This window comes from Aulonocara sp. 'chitande type north' Nkhata Bay, linkage group LG1 (genome assembly GCF_057382095.1).
Source record: "Aulonocara sp. 'chitande type north' Nkhata Bay isolate Kocher_YH1m ecotype deep benthic linkage group LG1, A_spYH_male_GT1.1, whole genome shotgun sequence".
Lineage (NCBI taxonomy): Eukaryota > Metazoa > Chordata > Actinopteri > Cichliformes > Cichlidae > Aulonocara > Aulonocara sp. 'chitande type north' Nkhata Bay.
Genome location: NC_141344.1, coordinates 918,592 through 937,685, shown reverse-complemented (window position 1 = coordinate 937,685; position 19,094 = coordinate 918,592). Strand labels below are relative to the sequence as shown.

The 19,094-nt window shown below is 43.5% G+C and overlaps 1 long non-coding RNA gene across 1 annotated transcript in view; it reads right to left on the bottom strand.

Annotated features, from left to right (window-relative positions):
* The window catches only part of LOC147338426 (uncharacterized), a 97,314-nt gene extending 90,458 nt beyond the window's left edge, over nt 1–6,856 (bottom strand). The window contains exon 1 of the long non-coding RNA XR_015127098.1: nt 6,743–6,856. This is a non-coding gene — a long non-coding RNA (uncharacterized LOC147338426). The remainder of the gene's footprint in view (nt 1–6,742) is intronic.
* Between the last annotated feature and the right edge of the window lie 12,238 nt (nt 6,857–19,094).

The window sequence follows — 19,094 nt, the reverse complement described above, 5'->3', positions numbered from 1 at the left end:
CCGCTGGCTGCTTCCCAAACAAACACACGTGCGGCTTGGCACTTGTGCTGTACGTAACAAGTCACGCGACGTGACGCTGCGGCTGTGATTGGTTCGGCTCTGCGCTACTTAATTTAGATTGGCTGACCTTTTTTTTTTTTTTTTTAAGAGGACAAGAGCGGCGAGGTCTATCGCGATAGCTTAATTTCTCTATCGAGTAAAAGTTATATCGCGATACATATCGTTATCGTTCTATCGCCCAGCTCTAATTGTGAAATAGTTCCACAGTTTATTTGTACAGCACATTCAAACACAACAGACACTGACCGGTAAGCTCATCAACAAACAAGACTGACCAATTAAAACCAGTAAATAATAAAAATGAAAATAATAAAAGTAAAAGAGATGCCCTGGGGAAAAGGTCATACTAAGTTAAAGCTAGTCTGAAGCTGCAAAAGCTCATGAAAAGAAGCGAGGGAGACGACTCCGGAGTTTTAGGGCTGTGACTGAAAATACACCATCGCCTCTAAGAGCCAATCGTAGTCAATCATATCTTAAGAACATGACCACGTTCCCTGAGTCTAGCAGGTGCAGTCGTGTTTGGCTCAATCCAACAACATAAGTTGCAGTAATCCAGTCTAGATGTAAAAACAGCACGGATGCAATGTTCCCCCCTAATTTTTCATGTGTCTGAGCGAACACACAAACTCCCTGAGCGGTCCCTTGGACCACTGTGAGGAACAGCAGACGTGTGCACTGTGGTCACGCCAGCATCGAATCCATCCAAGTTACATCGTTTATTAAAATAATCAAATTACAGCATTTATGTTAGACTTTTAATTAAGTGTTTTAGCCCAATTACAATGAAAATGTAAAAAATCTTGTTCATGACCTGTGCAGCATGTTAACACTATTGGAAGTATGAAAACAACTTTTTTTTTCTTTTATAAAGCTCTGACTGTATGATGAGTCTGTGGTCTGGGAGAGAGTCTGTAACTCTCTGTCTGCAAAATACAGTAAATAATGACCAGTGTTGGGCAATTAATTATATAGCTACTTCAAAAAAGTAACTGAGTTATGCAAACAACAAAGTGTTTGGCAGCTGTTTACCTAAAAATGCAGCCAAAGCAATTTTTTAATAAACCTTTCAAACTATTTACAGAACAATCAGCTGTTCTGCATCAAATCTGATGCCACACAAATTATTTGTGCCGCTCCAAAAAATAATTTCTGTCCACTATGAGATGAAGGAGAACAACAGCCTGATACCTGCAGGCCTGACAGCAGCAGATGTATCACTGCTGTAACACCTGTAACATTCAGCAGTCGCCTCATTGTTCTGACACAACAAAACTATTGACTACACTACACACTAACTACACACTAACTACACAAGATTTGCGCAAAATGACCCAAATCTCTCACATCTCAAAACCACGCCATCACTCCTAAAACTTCCCCCTTCCTAAACAACTAGATGCCACGTTGCCATATAATTTTTTGATTGGTCAACATGGTACATTTTCCACCAATAGGAAAGGGTGGGGGTTTTTGCTCACAGGCTTTCGAGCATTTTCCTTATAAAACGCCGTTTTTACCATTTCTTCCCGCAGTAAATATAAACAACGACAGTATTCAGGAAGAAAACCAAACAGTGCAGTTATTTTTATCATAACTCTGGTTTTACGTGGCCGATCAACACAATTTAAAAACTGGTATAAAGTCCACACTTTTCAGTTGTTCCGTCTGTCCTGCTCACATCTCAAATGGTTGTGCACGTTGTCATTAACGTGGCTTCACTCCACATCAGCCGCTTTGCTCGCTAAAACACCGGTGTCGGCACATAAGGACGCTGTCAGAGCCTGTCAACCACGTGGATTAGCTGCGTATATACGAATGTGAATCGCATCATTGGCTGGACTATGGGATAAGGTGGCATCGTTCTAATCCCTTACGGGAGCAGCCAGTCACTCACTGACTAACAGTGCAAAACAGAATTGTTAAACTTTTAATTTTAATTGCAATTCAGGTTAGATTTTTTTTGTGCGCAACGCAGATTTTCTGTGCGCAGAGACCATGCCAGCAGTGCGTAACAGATAAATATGAAGGCATGCCGGCTCGGACGTCGCTCGGATCAACAAGGTCCGCGCCAGGTGTTGAGGAACCAGGGCACCCTGACGAAAAGTGGGCTACTGGAACAAGAAGGCATCAGTGGGCAAGACACGAAAACAGGGCGTTGTTGGAATGCTACTATGCAAGTAACCCTGGGGAAGGGGTTACATGAATAGGATGAGGGACCTATGGATTCTTCGATACCTTCAAGTGGCTCCAGCAGATCCCGGGAACAACATCGGAGATCTCTGTCCAGAAGAGCGCAGTCCTGGGAACAGCTAGGATACTGCGCAGGACCCTCAAGCTCCCAGGCCTCTGGTAGAGGACCCGAGCTTGAAGGATAAACCGCCCGCAGGTGCGAGCTGGGTGTTAAATGTTACACTGTAGAAAACGATGGGCCAACTCATCTCCAGTGCAACATTAATTTTTACAGAAACTGTAAAAAAACAGAAACATCAGGTTAACAGTACACTGCCTCATCACGTACTGACAACACTCCTTCTACACCGTTTTACACTTGCACTGTAAAACAACAACACAGTAGTACTGAACCAGTTCCTATTATAACCAACAAGATTACCTTCTCTATATTTATACAGTTTTATATCACTTTTATGAACCGACTGAATCACAAAAATCATTTTATTGTACGGACGAATACCAACATGAACTCTGACTACAGCTTTATACGGTTTTTAACTACTGTTTTATCCGATTTATCAATTTGAACTGCATTTATCAAACTAGATTCAGTTTAAATAAATGCTTTTTAATATATCTCTACAGTATTCGTGTAGCTGCTGCTGTTCTGTGAGTCTATGGTGCATGTGGTGTGATATGCCCAAGTAGAAAGGACGGCACTGCAACGCTGGACTTGCCCTTACTCTGGGCTCCCTCTTTATTCTGGCAACTGGTACAAAGAAAACAGCACACAGTCGTCATCAACAGTGTGAAAAGCAACTGCAACATTCAGTTCACCAGCCTGGGAGTATTTTCCTTTTTTTCCCAAACATAACACTTAACAAAAGACTAATATATATTTCTCCAACACAACATCGACTTTCTTTAAAAGTTCTAGCTGAAACCAAACCTGTGATCATGTAGTGGCAGTATTATTTATTTATTTTTCTCCTTATGGTAACTGAGAAATGAGAGACATTATATCTCCTTTTTCCTAACCAACAACAACAATAACATATAAAAACAGCTTTTCTCTTATAAAACAAACATCATTCTTCATCCTTTTTAATACAACAGCATCAACTAAAACTTGTACTTAACAGTGCCTACCTGATCCAAAGTAAACATTCAGTTCCGTTAAGAATTAGAACAATTACAATCTCACAGAGAAACAGAGCTGAGTACAAGTCAAAAAGCACCCGACTAGCTAACGAATATTAGCTTAGCATGCTAACTAAAAATGCTACTCGTGAATAAAGTTACTAGCCATGCATCAAAGTGCCTGTAACTTTCAGGATACATGCTAGTACTGCTTACAATCAAAACACGTTGACAATTACCACTCCACTATGAGAACGTTTTCATTAATACACATACCAAATTGACAACAGCATGGCTCACAAACAATTTGGAACCTTAACAGTTGCAGTTGCGGTATTTGTCCACCAGGTGGCTTTGGAGCGTGATGTCATGGGAGGGGGCGTGGCCGCCGAGGCGCCATTTTAGCAGGCCAAACAAAGGGCTAAGGAGCAAAAGCATAAGTAATAGTTCGCGCTTGCTGTGTTGTCGGTTGTAATGTTATATCGCATGATCGGGAAGGGAATAAGCTGGAAAATGGGCTCTGTTTTTATCCTTTTCCACCTGGAAGCAATGTGAGGGAGCTCATGTATTGGATGTTACCAAAAGAAGGCATCTAGCCTGGATAGCAGCTGTGAGACGAGCTGATATCCAGTTCTCTACCATCCCCAGATATCTGTTGGTGCTCCAGACATTTTCATTAAGGTGAGATTTAAATAAGTTCATATTACTCTTTATAACCTATTAGTTTCATTTTCAATGCGCTCTGAGGTCATAGCAAATTAGAACAAACATCCTAATGAGTGATTTTGTAGATTTACGTTCTATTTATAGAGTTGCTAATTGTTTTTCATTATTGCAGGCAAACCAGCCTATGAAATGGATGAAACAAATCCTGAGTGGGTTCCTACACATGGGGCACTCCGAAATCCCTGCTTCAAACTACATGCTACATACCACCATGCCAATCAGATTACATCTTCCATGTGAGGGTGAACGTGCCCCAGTGTGGTAGTAAAACCAGGGAAAATGCTCGTTTAATACTCTTAAAAGTCTTGTGCTGTATATGTAGTGACAGTAAATAACAGAATGCTAGTAGTGGGTGATATTATTTAAATGCTGTCATGATTTTATGTGAACATTTTGTCATTTGTATACTATAAACAACATGGAATCTACATTGTAACTGATGTGATGTTCTACAAAGTGGTTTTAATAATTTTAAAAAAGGCAAACGTTTGTTTCTTTATTCAACTTTTGAACAGTGGTACTTAGTAAGTACATATTCAGTAAATGCAAATTATTTACATGGCAATGTACTTGAGGCATAAATGTAAACCCCTAAATACAACATCATCGGTTATTCAGAACAGAACTATGCTTGGAGAAATATTTTCCCATCAGTTCAGACAACACTCCTTCACAGTAGCAGGTGGAATTTTTCTTTTCTGAGGACGGCTTCTTTTCCCTGTCACTACAGATGGTCTGTTTATGTTTTGATTGAGATACTCTTTTTGGGCAGCTGAAGAGGAGAAGTCTATCTTATAGCCAACCACTGACTGTATCTTGGTCACATTACCCAGCAAAGCCCAGTATGCAGGTTCATCTGTAACAGTCCTTGTGCCACGAATCAACACTATTGCTTCTACTTTAAACAGAAGAGCAGTGACGTGGGTGCAGGTCTCCACGACTCCGGCCATACAGCTGCAGTGGGCGGCTTCAACCTTCCCTGTGATGCTCACAGTGACCCACAGCTGCAATGCTGGTTCATTCAGTCTTTGAGAGTGCAGGACCTGAAACACACACAAAGTTCTTTAAAGACAAGAACTTTAATGAGGCAAGGCCGATGTGTTTTATCTACTTTCTAATCCATTTATCATAAATGAAACAAATAAAGTGTTTTTATGTATCATCTATAGGACGCTGCATGCTATATTCTAAATCTGCCTGTTTTTGGTTTTGTTGTTTTAATCTGCCAGCAAAAAATTAACCTAAAGTATGTAATGCAAGGATGTAATCACTTTCAAGATGGAGAAAGCATAAAGTTTGACTTTAAGTGACAATTATGAATCACTTAATATGATAAGGAGATTCTGCAGGTCATTGATCAATGTATAAAACCAAAATAGAATATATTTGTAGTTACACAGGACAAACACTTAAGCAATATGTATAAGTAGGATTATTTATAATAAATGTAAATTAATTAGTGAAATTTCTTTAACCATAGAGAATAACTACATCCTTCAGGACAATGTCACATCAATGCACTGAACTCACTATGTTATCTATCTAACAGAGCCTCAACATGTTCTCACTGTAATTTCCCCCTCATGAATGAATTTATGCTGCACTAATGTGAATGTTCGGGGGAAAATCAAACACATTTTACTCGCAGTACTCAAGCTGACTTACCTTTGTTTGAATGACGGCGTAGTCACGACGTGGAGGCTTAAAAATAGCCAAATCTTGTACCCGATCCTTGGTGAACTGGATGTGCGCCTCCAAACATTTATAATTGCGAAATTGGTTCGCCGTGTATGCGCTTACTCCACAGACAAGGTAGGAAAATATATCAGGCTAAGTCAATCGCGACTGATCTTCAGGGTTTCTACTCCACTGCCGTTATTTCATACGGGTCAACATTTCCCATGCACGCTATTTTTTGCAAGTACCGTCTCTTTGCATCTGGACGCAATCTGTCTCCATAGCGTCCTTTTTCTTTTGAGCTGCTTTTAAGTGTGGTTTGTAGAAATCTTCCTTCCAACATAGTGTTTGTTTTGATTCGTGGCCTGCTACAATGGTGCCGCGCTCCCACAATGCACTGCGGCGTGACGTCAACTCCAAAACCCCATTCACAAAGCACATCAATTTTGAGGAAATTCATTAAGTTGTTTTCTAACTCTGTTCCATTCGCTCTTAATGAAAAGAACATAAAGCGATTTACATTTTCTCAGACTGTCCAAAAAATACACAGTGCGGCTCTGCAGACTTACAGCACAGTCTAATAACTGAATTAGCACAGGTATAGTAACACGTGTGCTCCACTAGCCTGACTTTACATTTAGCTTACCATTTCCGTTTCCACACATTGACTCTGTTCAAAGAAGGTTTGGCCATAAGCTCGTGCTTTCACTGTCGTCACGTACATCCCTCAGTAGTTAGCTTATATCCTTTTAACTCACAAAGACATGAAACAGTTCTCGGGTTCATTACCACGATCGCCACGGACTGCGAGTCCGCCATTTTTGCAGACATCTGGTGGCGATTCATTTTTACGAACCCTTAAACTCATGAATTCACTCTTTAGCTTGACATCTGTTACACTGTAAGACGTTTATGATTGATTGCTACTTTTGTCTATAACTTATATATTATTTTCAACCCAGCTTACCTGTAAAAAACAGAGAAGGCAGGTTAACAAAAGCCACTCGGTACGTGGGCTGTACGCTGCCTCAACACGTACTGACCACACTTCTTCTACTGAGCTGTCAGCTGCTGATGCGTAAGACACTGAGCGCCCTCTGCTGGCGAAACATATATTACAGCACAATAGACAATAACAGTAGTCTTTCCTAAGAAAGTGACTTTAAGCATAAAAATAAAATGGGGGGCAAATATTTTCATGTATTTATCTTTATAATAGTGCCACATATAAAAAAAATTAATTCCCCTGTTGCCCCTGTGGGCGGCCTGTTGTCCTTCAAGCTTGGGTCCTCTACCAGAGGCCTGGGAGCTTGAGGGTGTTCCTAGGACTGCGCTCTCTGGACAGAGATCTCTGATGTTGTTCTTGGGATCTGCTGAAGCCACTCGGCTAGCTTGGGAGTCACTGCACCTAGTGCTCTGATTCAGAATCCGAATCAGAAATACTTTATTAATCCCCAAGGAAATTATAGGGTACCACTGGGACCACTGTTACCTTCACCCTGCACATCTTCTCGAGCTCTTCTCTGAGCCCTTGGTATTTCTCCAGTTTCTCGTGTTCCTTCTTCCTGATGTTCCTGTCATTCAGTATCACTGCATCACAGCCGTCTTCCTCTGCTTGTCCACCACTACTATATCCCGTCACCTATTACCCATCACCATTTTGTCCATATACCTTTGACTCATATAACACAGAGAAGTAATATGTCAGTGGTCACATTTCAATTCAATTGAATTTTATTTATATAGTGCCAAATCAAATCAAACTGTCACCTCAAAGTGCTTTACACTGTTGTTCTACAATAATACAGAGATGAACGCCCCAATGAGCAAGCACTTAATGACAGACGGAAGGAAGAACTCCCTTTTAACAGGAAGAAACCTCCAACAGAACCAGGCTCAGGGAGGGGCAGCCATTGTTTGGGGTGAGGGGAGGGAGACGGGACAAAAAGAGACACACAGTGGGGGAATTTAATTTCTTGCCTGGGAGAAAATTATTTCTTTGAAGAGTTTAACAAAAACAACTGGAAGGATCAAAACATCTGTTCTGTTTGAGCTTCTCTAACGCCTTGTCCCATAAGCACCTCAGCAGAGAGACTCGTCTTTGGGTTATATTCGGTGGTGTTCTTTTAGGGTGCCTCTGTGATCTCCCTGAATGTATTTAGATGTTTGCGTCACTGATCGCTGTAATTAAAGAGACTCACTGAGAGAAGTAAGTATGGCAGCTCTGAAGGCAGCTTCTTTACTTCACTGCCGCTCTTTATTGTTTGAATACGTGACATCACAAGGTATTATGAGTAGAACAGGAAATGGATAACCCGAGACTGTGGTCACACGAGGAAGCGAGAACACAGAAAAGCAGTAAAAGCTTGGACAGATGGACAGGGAGCGTTTCATTTAAACATCATCACCGTCATCATCCATGTCAGTCCCACTGGCTGGGGACCAGCTGCTCAGTGGGAAGATGATGTCTCCACTCCACAGAGAAACGGCCTTCAGAGACTCGGCTCGCTGCTGCACTTGTCTTCCTGAGACAGTCGTAAACAGCAGTCCTTCCATACATCCCGGCCTCGTTTTATCGAGCTATTTTGGTTCCTCTGGGTTCAGGAATGCATCCCAGCTCAATTATCTCCAAATATTATGTATATGCATGTTTATGCTCTGTTCAGAGTGATAGACTGTTAGTGCAGCGTTTTTAATATGCAAAGCATTCCTGTCAACAACGCTGGGATTGAGAGGCCCCCAATTATTCAGCTTCAGACAGTAAGAGATGATTATCTAGGTGAGGGACTTGGTTCATCCTCAGCAGCTAGGAAGTGCTGTATTGATTGGCCATCAGGGAGCTAATAACACAAGGTTATCTACATGTAGCATGAGACCGTCTCCCTTCCTAATAGAGCAGTCCTATCTTGATTTAATGTGTCCTTATATCGCTGAGCCAGGCGGCGGGGGGAGGGTGTTTCTGAACCTAACAAAGGTCACGCTGTCGTAGGAGAAACAACAGAAACAACAGGACACTATACTGGACCATCATGCTCTGCTTCCTCTGGCGTGTTAACCAGCACATATGTAACCTCAGGTAAGCTGAGACTAAAGCCCGCTTCACATGTCGGTGAATCTGGAATCAGCTGATTCTTCTTTTCTTTCCGTGAATCCCAGAAAAAGAATCTAAACAGTCAGCTGTTTTTTGTTGTACCATGATCGTGAGAACGTTTGGTGTTGTGCCTTCATGAGTACAGACGACAGCGTTGAGCTTTTGTGGAGGTTTGTTGTCTCAGACTGAAACTCTCTGAAGAAAGCTTCTCTGCTTGTCTCAGTGAAAGCGGGTCTGCATCGAGCCCTGACTTTACCTGCTCACACCTGTACGACCCACAAGCCTCTGTGGTTACTGCTGTTTTTTTTTATTGAGCAGCAATAGCCCGGACAGCTCAGAGTGACTAAAGAGAACGTTTGATTTGGCTGAAGATGTAATTTTGTCCTCAATAAACAGCCGGCAGCTTTCCGCAGCAGAAATCCTCCACATTTCCTCGTATCAGCAGCACAGATAAGTCGCATATCTATTTAAATTGTGCCACTCACCGTCACCGAGTGCACGGCGTGCACAGCGTCATGATGTTTGAGGCTCAGTGATTTGTTGTCTGAACATAAATCACAGTGGCAGCACGGAGCGATCGTGTTTCCTCGTTACAAAAGCCCATCGAGAGCATTTCTCCCGAGAAATCAACATGACCTCAAACACCTCGTCCCCGGCTCCGGTCCAGGTCGACTCGCACACTCATAACGCCGCAGAAATAAATATTCAGAAGTAACTCTCTTCATTTGCAGGTAAAATAGTCTCTTCCTAAAAAGATGCTTCATAAAGGAGGTGCACAGATTTATGGGGTATAAAACGAGCTCCTCGTGATGTTCCATCAGCAGGAGGCAAACAGAAAGTTTGGAGAAGCTGTCGTTAAAGCACAATAAAGGCGACGCGCTCAGACTGCGCTGTTTGGTCTTTTAGTACACATTAAATTAAACGGCTTTCAGAGGAGAAAACTGTGTTTATTACGATGGTGTCGATTTATTATTAGAGACTCTTAATATTAAAATCCATATAGTGAGCATCTCAAACAAAGCCCCTGCTTTTCTGCCCATGCTTTGTAGTGGTGGCGTCCAGGTTTTGTGGATGGTTCTGCAGTGGAGTAATCTCACAGCTGTGACATTATTCAGCCTGGTTTAAAGTGCTCCACCATCTCTGGAGCTGAGGAACAGCCCAGACCTCCAGAATAAAAGATTACCCGAGCAGACTTTAAGGTTTTGGTGTGGAAATACTCTGGGGAGTCCGAGCACGCCGCCAACCCAAAGATTACATTTCAGTCCCTGACTCGCAGTCAAAAGCTCGCCAGACGGAACAGGAAATTGTGTCGCTGTCAGTGAAAATGCGCAGAGAGAAATGTAAATGGCCTTCTTGGTAACGGACGCCTCATATGCAACCTCGGTTGCGTCCCCTGGGCTCTGCCTGTCCGCCACGTCCATCTTGTGTCAGATAGCTGGTTTAAATAGCGGACGGGAGTGGGGGTGGGACGGCTGCGGTGGCATGTGCATGAAGCTGTGAAAGTGTGTGGCGATGTCCGGCGTAGCAAGCAGGAAGCACACGTGTTGTATTTCAGAAAGTGAAATGAAATGTCATTACTTTACCATCATTAGCATCCGGCCTCACTCACTCGCTCAGTGAGCACGTGAAACAATCACTCCCAGGTCCAGATGTCTGAGCAGAATCATGCACACAAAGGACAATCCAGAAACATCTGGAGGTTAAACAGGAGGAAAGACACTGCTCGAGTTTTTGTTTCTGCATTCTGTGACGATCAAAAGATCTTCTGTTTGAGATATAACGAGCCAGAGGACGGACGCCTTTATATAGCACCAAACCACAATGACGGCTCATCTGCCAATCAGAAGAAAGCGATCGTCAGAGGAGCCGCGGTGTCAGATAAAGAAGGGTTACTCTGAGCGGTGACTCATGCAAAGCTGCTCAAGAAGAAGTTAAAAAAGGAGCTGGAAACGAGCAGAACGAGTCCTCGCTTCTATTGTTGTCTTTGCTTTTGTTCATTTACTCTTTCATTTTTACATTTCTGTGAGCCACCTTTACCGAAACACAACCTATTTCCTTTTTCTCTTCTAAACACTTCTTTGTGCACTGATAGAGCGATCATGTTTGAGCTGGAGAGGACGCTGCAATGCCACGCATGACTCACTCTGAAAAGGGCACTTCATCGGAGTCTGCAGCATTCAATAAAACACGCTCCGAGCCCGTGTCATTGGCCGAAGGAGGTAATCAGTATATATTCACAGCTTTTAATGCAGGGAGGTGAAAGACTGCACGTCTACGGGAGGTAAACAGGGAGTGGCCTCTAAAAGGAGCCGTGTAGGTCATGAAGAAAATCAGGCCTGCAGGCTTTACTGTTAATCAGCTGTTACTACCGGCACTCTATCCAAAACACAGAGAGGGAGAGACCAGGAGAAAGAGAGAACAATTTATCAATGCAAAGTTAATAACATCCATTTGAATCTAACTAAAAATCAATATTTCATTACCAAATTGTTAGCGGGAATGAAGAAGGATTGGGGAAGTTGGAGTGGCTGTGGTGGGAAAGAGGCGTCGGAGAGTTCGATGGGGAAGACGGGATGATTCATGAGGCCATCAGGGCGAAGAGGTGGGAGGGGCGGAGCGATGGAAGGAGGGCGAAGGAGGAGGGAGCTGGGTAAACTTGGAGTCACCGGTGACCTTGGTGACAAGGAGAAGAATATGCAGAAGAAAATGAAAGTAACTGTCATGTGACCGCAGGTGAGAGTGGGCGTATACATTAAAGCAGACGCTGTGTGTGTGCGTGTGTCTGTGTGTGCGCGTGTGTGTGTATGTGTCTGTGTGTGTATGTGTCTGTGTGCGTGTGTGTGTGTTTGTGTGAGTGTGTATGTTTGAGTGTGTGTGTGTGTATGTGTCTGTGTGTGTATGTGTCTGTGTGCGTGTGTGTGTGTTTGTGTGAGTGTGTATGTTTGAGTGTGTGTGTGTGTATGTGTCTGTGTGTGTATGTGTCTGTGTGTTTGTGTGAGTGTGTGTCTGTGTTTGTGTGAGTGTCTGTGTTTGTGTTTGTGTGAGTTTGTATGTTTGAGTGTGTGTGTCTGTGTGCGTGTGTCTGTGTTTGTGTGAGTGTGTGTGTGTGTGTGTGTCTGTGTTTGTGTGAGTGTGTGTGTGTGTGTGTGTCTGTGTTTGTGTGAGTGTCTGTGTGTGTGTTTGTGTGAGTTTGTATGTTTGAGTGTGTGTGTCTGTGTGCGTGTGTCTGTGTGTTTGTGTGAGTGTGTATGTTTGAGTGTGTGTGTGTGTGCATGTGTCTGTGTGTTTGTGTGAGTGTGTTTGTGTGTGTGTGTGCGCGTGTGTGTGTATGTGTCTGTGTGTTTGTGTGAGTGTGTGTCTGTGTGTGTGTTTGTGTGAGTGTGTGTGTGCCCGTGTGTGTGTGTGTGTATGTGTTTGTGTGAGTGTGTATGTTTGAGTGTGAGTGTGTGTGTGCTTGTGTGTGTGTTTGATTGAGTGTCTGTGTGTGTGTTTGTGTGAGTGTGTGTGTGCCCGTGTGTGTGTTTGAGTGTGTGCCCGTGTGTGTGTATGTGTTTGTGTGAGTGTGTATGTTTGAGTGTGTGTGTGTGTGTGTGTGTGTGTGTGTGTGTGCGCGCGCGTGTGTGTGTGTGTGTATGTGTCTGGGTGTCTGTGTGTTTGAGTGTGTGTGTGCTTGTGTGTTTGTGTGTGTGCCCGTGTGTGTGTTTGAGTGTGTGTGTGTATGTGTCTGGGTGTCTTGTGTTTGTGTGTGTGCCCGTGTGTGTGTTTACATGAGCAGTCTGTCTGTGAAGGTTCTCAGTCATCGTAGTCTCCAGAGCTTGGACAGAAGTCTCTAGACTCGACTACGTGAGCAGTCACACATCTGCAAGCCACGTTGCGACCCCGAGCTGTTGCTGTTCTGAGGAGATCAATTCTCAAATCAATTCTCAGGAGACGTTTGTAAGACCCTGCTTGAATGTTCGGAGGAAAATATTCCAGTTTGATATCCAGATTTTTCTTTATAGTGCAGATCGATTTTAGGATTGATGTCAGCGCCTCGTATTCTTAGGACGATCACTGCAGAACGACTTTCTCGATGCGCTCTCCTTTGTGACGTGCTTGATGAGCACCTGATGGAGGCAGGTTACGTCCTGATTTATAGAATGATGATTACATTGAGTTTGGTGTAATTACTTCAGCAGACATCATCACACTTGGCAGAAATCACAGAAAGTGAAACGAGAGTGAAGTGAGGAAACAACAGTGATAAAAGCTGACAGCTAATTTTCATGTGACAGGTTTTATGGGCTGAAATCATCAGCACGGCTCTGATTCCCGTTAAAGCACCTTTAATTGGACTCGAGATGTTTGTGTGGGGGCGGGGGCATTTTCTTTTACCACTCAGACAGATGGACGAACGGACAGGTGATGAGGTAAATCCAGCCTTCGGTGCAGGTTTGATCACGTTTGTCTTCGCACCTCATCGTCGTACTCCGCGGTGAGGAAGAGTCCTTTTTTTTGACATCGTTCCAGATTGCATGCACATCAGGTGACAATTAAGACATAACAACATAAATTGTCTGCTGTCACATCCAGTTACCTTCATCCCCTGATGCATTTCCCCTCAGCGCGCACACACACACACACACACACACACACACACAAACAAATCATCATAGCCAGAACCTGGCTGTTTTTGTAGTGCTTTAAATGAACACCAACACTTTCTTCCACCTGTAATGAGCAATTATATTTAGGCGGGCCACATCTGTAAGAGTTTTTTTCTCCCTCTCTCTGCGTGTTTTCATTGGTCTGTCTGCTGTGACTTTGCTCACCCCACTTACCACGCCACATTTCAAACAATCCAAATATGGCTCCGGTGCTCTAAATAATTCAGCTGCTGCTAACATTAAACAACTGTTAACACGCTCGAATAATTAGTTATGCTCGCCTGACATGTTTGCATCTTTAATAATTAATGCATTTGTCTTAATTAACAACAACACTATTTTAGCTGTGTTTCTTCTTTCTTAGGAAAAAAATGCAGAAGGCAATTAAGCTATAAATATTAATTAGACGGCCTTGTTAAAAACCCAGATAATGGGCCGCGGGGGTGAGAACTTCTATTTTATGAGATGGATGAAGCTCATCTGTCACTCTGTCATCATGTCTCACAGTTTCTCTTTTCTTTGGGTCAGAAATAAAAACATGTCGCCGCGAAGCTGCCAGTCTGCAGATCACAGGCACTATTTACCTCAGCGCACTCCCCTGAACCTGCGTATTATAGCTGCGCTCGTGGCAGAAACAGACTTTTCTTCATATGTTACAGGTCTGAGAAGAAGCAAAGAAGAGACGCTGCCTGCTCACACCTGGCTCCCATAAAACAACACAGTGGCGTCCAAAACGTTCATGCTAGTGGGTGGCGTGATGGCGGCCATGTCCACCTTCTGCACCCATCAAAGAATGGCGTGTGTGCAAGCCAGACACGCCAGCAGGAACAAGCGCATCCAAATCACAAACACTGTTCCTAATAATGTGGATGAAATGCGGCGAGAAATTCAGCAGGGTGTTAATTTGCGCTCCTCAGGGGAGGAAGGCCCCGTGGAAGGGCTGAGCGGTGAGACGGAGCCGTATTTAAATTTTCATGGGTGTCGTCCTTGTTTTGGCTGAAGACGTGAAAGCGCTCAGCCGCTCGAAGATGAGCCAAAAATGCAGCTGTCAATGAAAGCGGAGACAGGCGACAGCCATGACGCCCGCCAGCCGGATGACTTTGGGAAGACTTTGACAGCCACCCAGGAAGGGAAGTTATTTTCCCTCCTTTTTTCTCAAGCTGCCGCATGATTAAAAGCCAAATGAGTGACACTGCTCGACACCCCAAATCAGCCCACTGCATTAATATTTCACACAGATGGCAGCTGTGTATCAAAACAACATGCAGCTAAGGACAAGAGGAGGAGAGCAGTGCTGCTGCAGAGGAGAGATCCTTCAGTGCTGCCATTTCCTGATTCCACACCACGATGCTCGCTGAACAGGATCAATTAAAAACCGCACGTGTGGAAGTGCACGCTAAAATTACGCTCATACGTGTGTTTGGAGGTTCACAGAGGTGCTGCTGTAAGAAGATAACTGCTGCCTTGTTTTTGTGTGGATTCATTGAGTTTTAGAGGAGCTCACAAACAGATCTTTTAATCTTTGGAGGTCTCGGGATCTAAATCTGCTGTTTGCGCTGAGTGATGTCCTCCAGCTTGCCCTGTGGGAACCTGCGGTCACCTCCACATCTGAGGGCCCAGAGTGCCCACCACAGGCTGGCTGGTAGCTGCTTCAGCCAGAGGAGTTTGGGTGAGGGTTCACTTCACCATAAATCCAAGAGACTCCAAACCAAAAAATGCAATGAGCAGAGGTACGTGCAAAAGTGAATGCACCAAAGAAAATTACAAACAAACCCCACCTCTCCCCAAAATGGCACTCAGTCAAACTCCTCAAAACAAAGTGAGCAATTTACCCCAAAGCAGCAAAATCACGCAGGGTCTTTGACATGGTTTTCTCCCCAAACAGCAAGTCCTGCAAGGAAACAAAGAAAAGCCTCTCAGAAGCTGCCAGAGTTAGCTCCAGTCTTTCACTGCAGCAGAGAAGCTTGCAGACAGCTCCTGGTCTCTGGTGAACATTCGTGAGGAACAAGGAACAGCTGTGATGACGGCATGACTCGGGGGGTGGTGGTTTCTTTTTTGTTGCTCTTTTGGTCGCTTAGGAAAGATAATAGTTTGAGTTAAAGCACAGTTGTTACTGTTAACTACTGTCACTGTTAACGGTGAAAAGAACGCCACATGTGACACAGAGGTGGCCCGTGTGGATCATCTGTCACGGCACCAACGCCAGCAGCTCTCCAGAGCTCAGGCTGCTCTGAACACTCTGTTTATGACAGTTTTTTCTATCCCTCAGTCTAGATGATGTCACAGTTTAAGAGAAAGCTATCCCAAAGGGGAGGAGCTAAAGCAGCCTTCTTTCAGACAGAGGATAAACAGATAAAGAAGGATTATTTGAACTGTGAATCATGCAAAGCTGCTGTGGGAGCATCCAAGAATAAAACCGTGGATCTGAAATGAGCAGAATGGGAGCGTTAGCCTTTTTTATTAGCCATTAACCAGCTTTAAGCTAAAAGTAAGTACTGAAACTATTCTTTTAATTTCCATTTTTAAATAAAATCAGCTGTAGGTTAATTCATTCTCCAGCATTAAAGACCAGCAGCACAGTGTGACGACTGCTGATACAAAGCAAATGATGGAGCCAATCAGGTGGTGAGGAATTAACTCCGTTGCTCTTATCTGTCCTCTGTGTGGTGATGGGGAGATGGCAGAGGGGGAATAACAGCCATGAAACACAGAAGCCATCAGCTGCTGAGGGACAGTCTCAATTGGAAATATCCATATTAGGCAATATGCAAATACAGCTGATGGCGGCGTAAATTCAGCGGTGGTGACGGCAGACAACATCTCAGTGGAAATGATTAAAGAAGGAGGGGCGGGGGAGGGCGGGGCAACGAGGAGCATCTCACTTCTGTCGATAGCCGTCAGTCTATGACAGCATCGTGTCCTGACACACACACACACACACACACACACACACACACACACACACACACACACACACACACACACACACACACACTCCTGTGCAAGCAGATATGATTATGAACTCTTCAAACACACACAGATGCAGAAAGGTTATGGGCATTCACGGACACACAAATCTACCACATGTAAATAATAAATGAATGGCATTCAGGGCAGCGTGAGTGTGTTTGTGTGTGTGGGTGTTTGCTCACGCACACACAGAGCCGAGCTTTTCTGAAAATGTCACAAATCCTGATTTATAGTCTGTCATTGGAGTGCATTATTTGAGTTTGACAATCTTAATCATTCACACTCTCCCCGCCGTTTTCCCTCCTTGGGCTGGCGAGGATTACTGGAATATAAAAAGAAGTGGTGAAAGGGCCCCCGCAGCGGTATCAAAATGTCAGGTTTGTACTTACAGCCTGTGCAGCTCGATGGGGTCAAGGGCTTCAATTATTTGTGTACGTTCAGCCCGACGCTACACGAAAGGTGATGTCACCTGTCGGCTGTTTCCTCCTCCACGCCACGTGGTTGCACTCTGAACCACGCTGGCGTGAAGCTGCTGCAGAGACCGGGAGAGGAACCAGGAGGACGTGGTCACAGCTGCAGCGGCCCGGTGTCTGCTGGGAGTTATTATTGGTGCCGTTGTGTTTGAACATTACAGAGAGCAGTCTGTGCCTCTGCTGGTGAATGTAACTCAGGTATCCAACAAGAAACACAGTGTTTCAGCACACACATGAAATAATGTATTATTTATTATATAGTTGTGATGTACAGTCAGAAGAGGTGATGATGATGATATATGTACATACGTTATCATTTTTATCAGTCTGACTGCTCATTCAAAGTAACCAGTTAACTTGACCTTCATGCTGTTGTGGGAGGAAAAGTTTGAACCCTGGACTGTCCTCTGGTGAGGCGATGGCGGTAACCTCTACAGCACCATGCTGCTCAGGTTTGACTTCTAAGCCAGCGGTCCCCAACCTTTTTTGGGTCACGGACCGGTTTATGTCCGAAAATGTTTTCACAGATCGGCCTTTAAGGTGTCACGGATAAATACAACAAAATAAAACCAGTACTGGTACCAAAACAGGATTATTTATTTATAACACACGGGAAAAGACCTACACTGTTAGACTTTTCATCGCCACTCTACGGTAACATACTGGCGTCACTGTTGCCAGCGTCATACCGTGACGCCATGTTACGGTAGCTTACCTTTCTGCAGGATGATACCGTTTTTTGCTGGTGTGGTATAATACTCTTGGACAAATTATGGTAACGCACCATAGCCTTTTTTACGATATCTCACGGCGACAGTGACGCCAATGAGATACCGTTATGTCGTTATGTCGTAAATTACGTCAACAAAGTAACATCATACTGTGATTAATAAATTGGTATACTACCGTTTATTCACGGTATGTCACTGTAAGCCCGCTGCAAGGTAATAAACTGCAATATATTAACCAGTAACTTACCGTTGGTACGCATCATCAGTACCAAAAATATTCATCTCTGCTAGAGGACACCGTGTCCCAACAGGCGGTCATTGGTTTGCCTCATATCTCTCACACAGGAAACAGTGTGTGGTGTTGGATGGAGTTAAATCTCCATATTTAGACTGTGATACAGGGGTTCCTCAAGGATCTGTTCTTGGGCCCTTATTGTTCTCTCTTTTTATCAATAACTTACCTGAAGTCTGTCCAAATATATTTGCTCAAATGTATGCGGACGATGCAGTTATATATACGCAAGCAAATAGTGTCCAGCAGGTGGCAAAAGATCTTACAGCTGCTTTAGCATTGATGCATAGCTGGCTGGAGGACTCATGCCTAATGTTGAACACCTCAAAAACTGTCTGTATGTATTTTTCAAAACGCCCTTTAAACTTGAAGCAGTCAAACATATTCCTGGATGGAGCAGAGCTTGAATTAGCTCCAGAATTTAAATATCTTGGGGTCATTCTAGACCCAACATTATCCTTCAAGAGTCACATAAATAAAGTGTCCCAGGTACTTAAATTTGATAATCGAAATTTTAATCATATACGTAATAATTTAAATATGAAATTTGCAAAAACTTATTTTTACTCAATGATCATCTCTCATATGGACTATTGTTTGACGTCCTGGTCACTTGCTTGTCCAACAACAGAAGAAGTTTAAAACTACTTGACAAAAAACCGACCTCCCACCACCACTGTCATGTGTTAAAAAAACATAAATTACTGAACTTCAATAACTTAGTGAAACTTAAAAGAGTGAGTTTAATATATAAAGTCTTACACTCCCTTGCTCCACCACCACTAAAGCAGTTCATTAGGCATAAAGAAAGCTCAGACAGGACCACTCGAGCTACAATCCGAGGAGACTTGTTTATACCCCACAGACGGACAGCATTTGGGCAGAACGTCCTCTCTGTCCAGGGAGGCCATCTGTGGAACAGTCTTCCTCAACCCATTAGAGAATGCTCGACATTCAATTTGTTTAAGGCAAAGGTTAAAAACTGGTTATGGACAAATCAAGTGTGAGATCATGTATGAGTTGTATAGTTTTAATGTTTTATTTGGGAACAGAATGGTGTGTATGTGTGAGTTTGGTGATGGAGTTTTTATTATGAATGAATGATGAATTTTTATG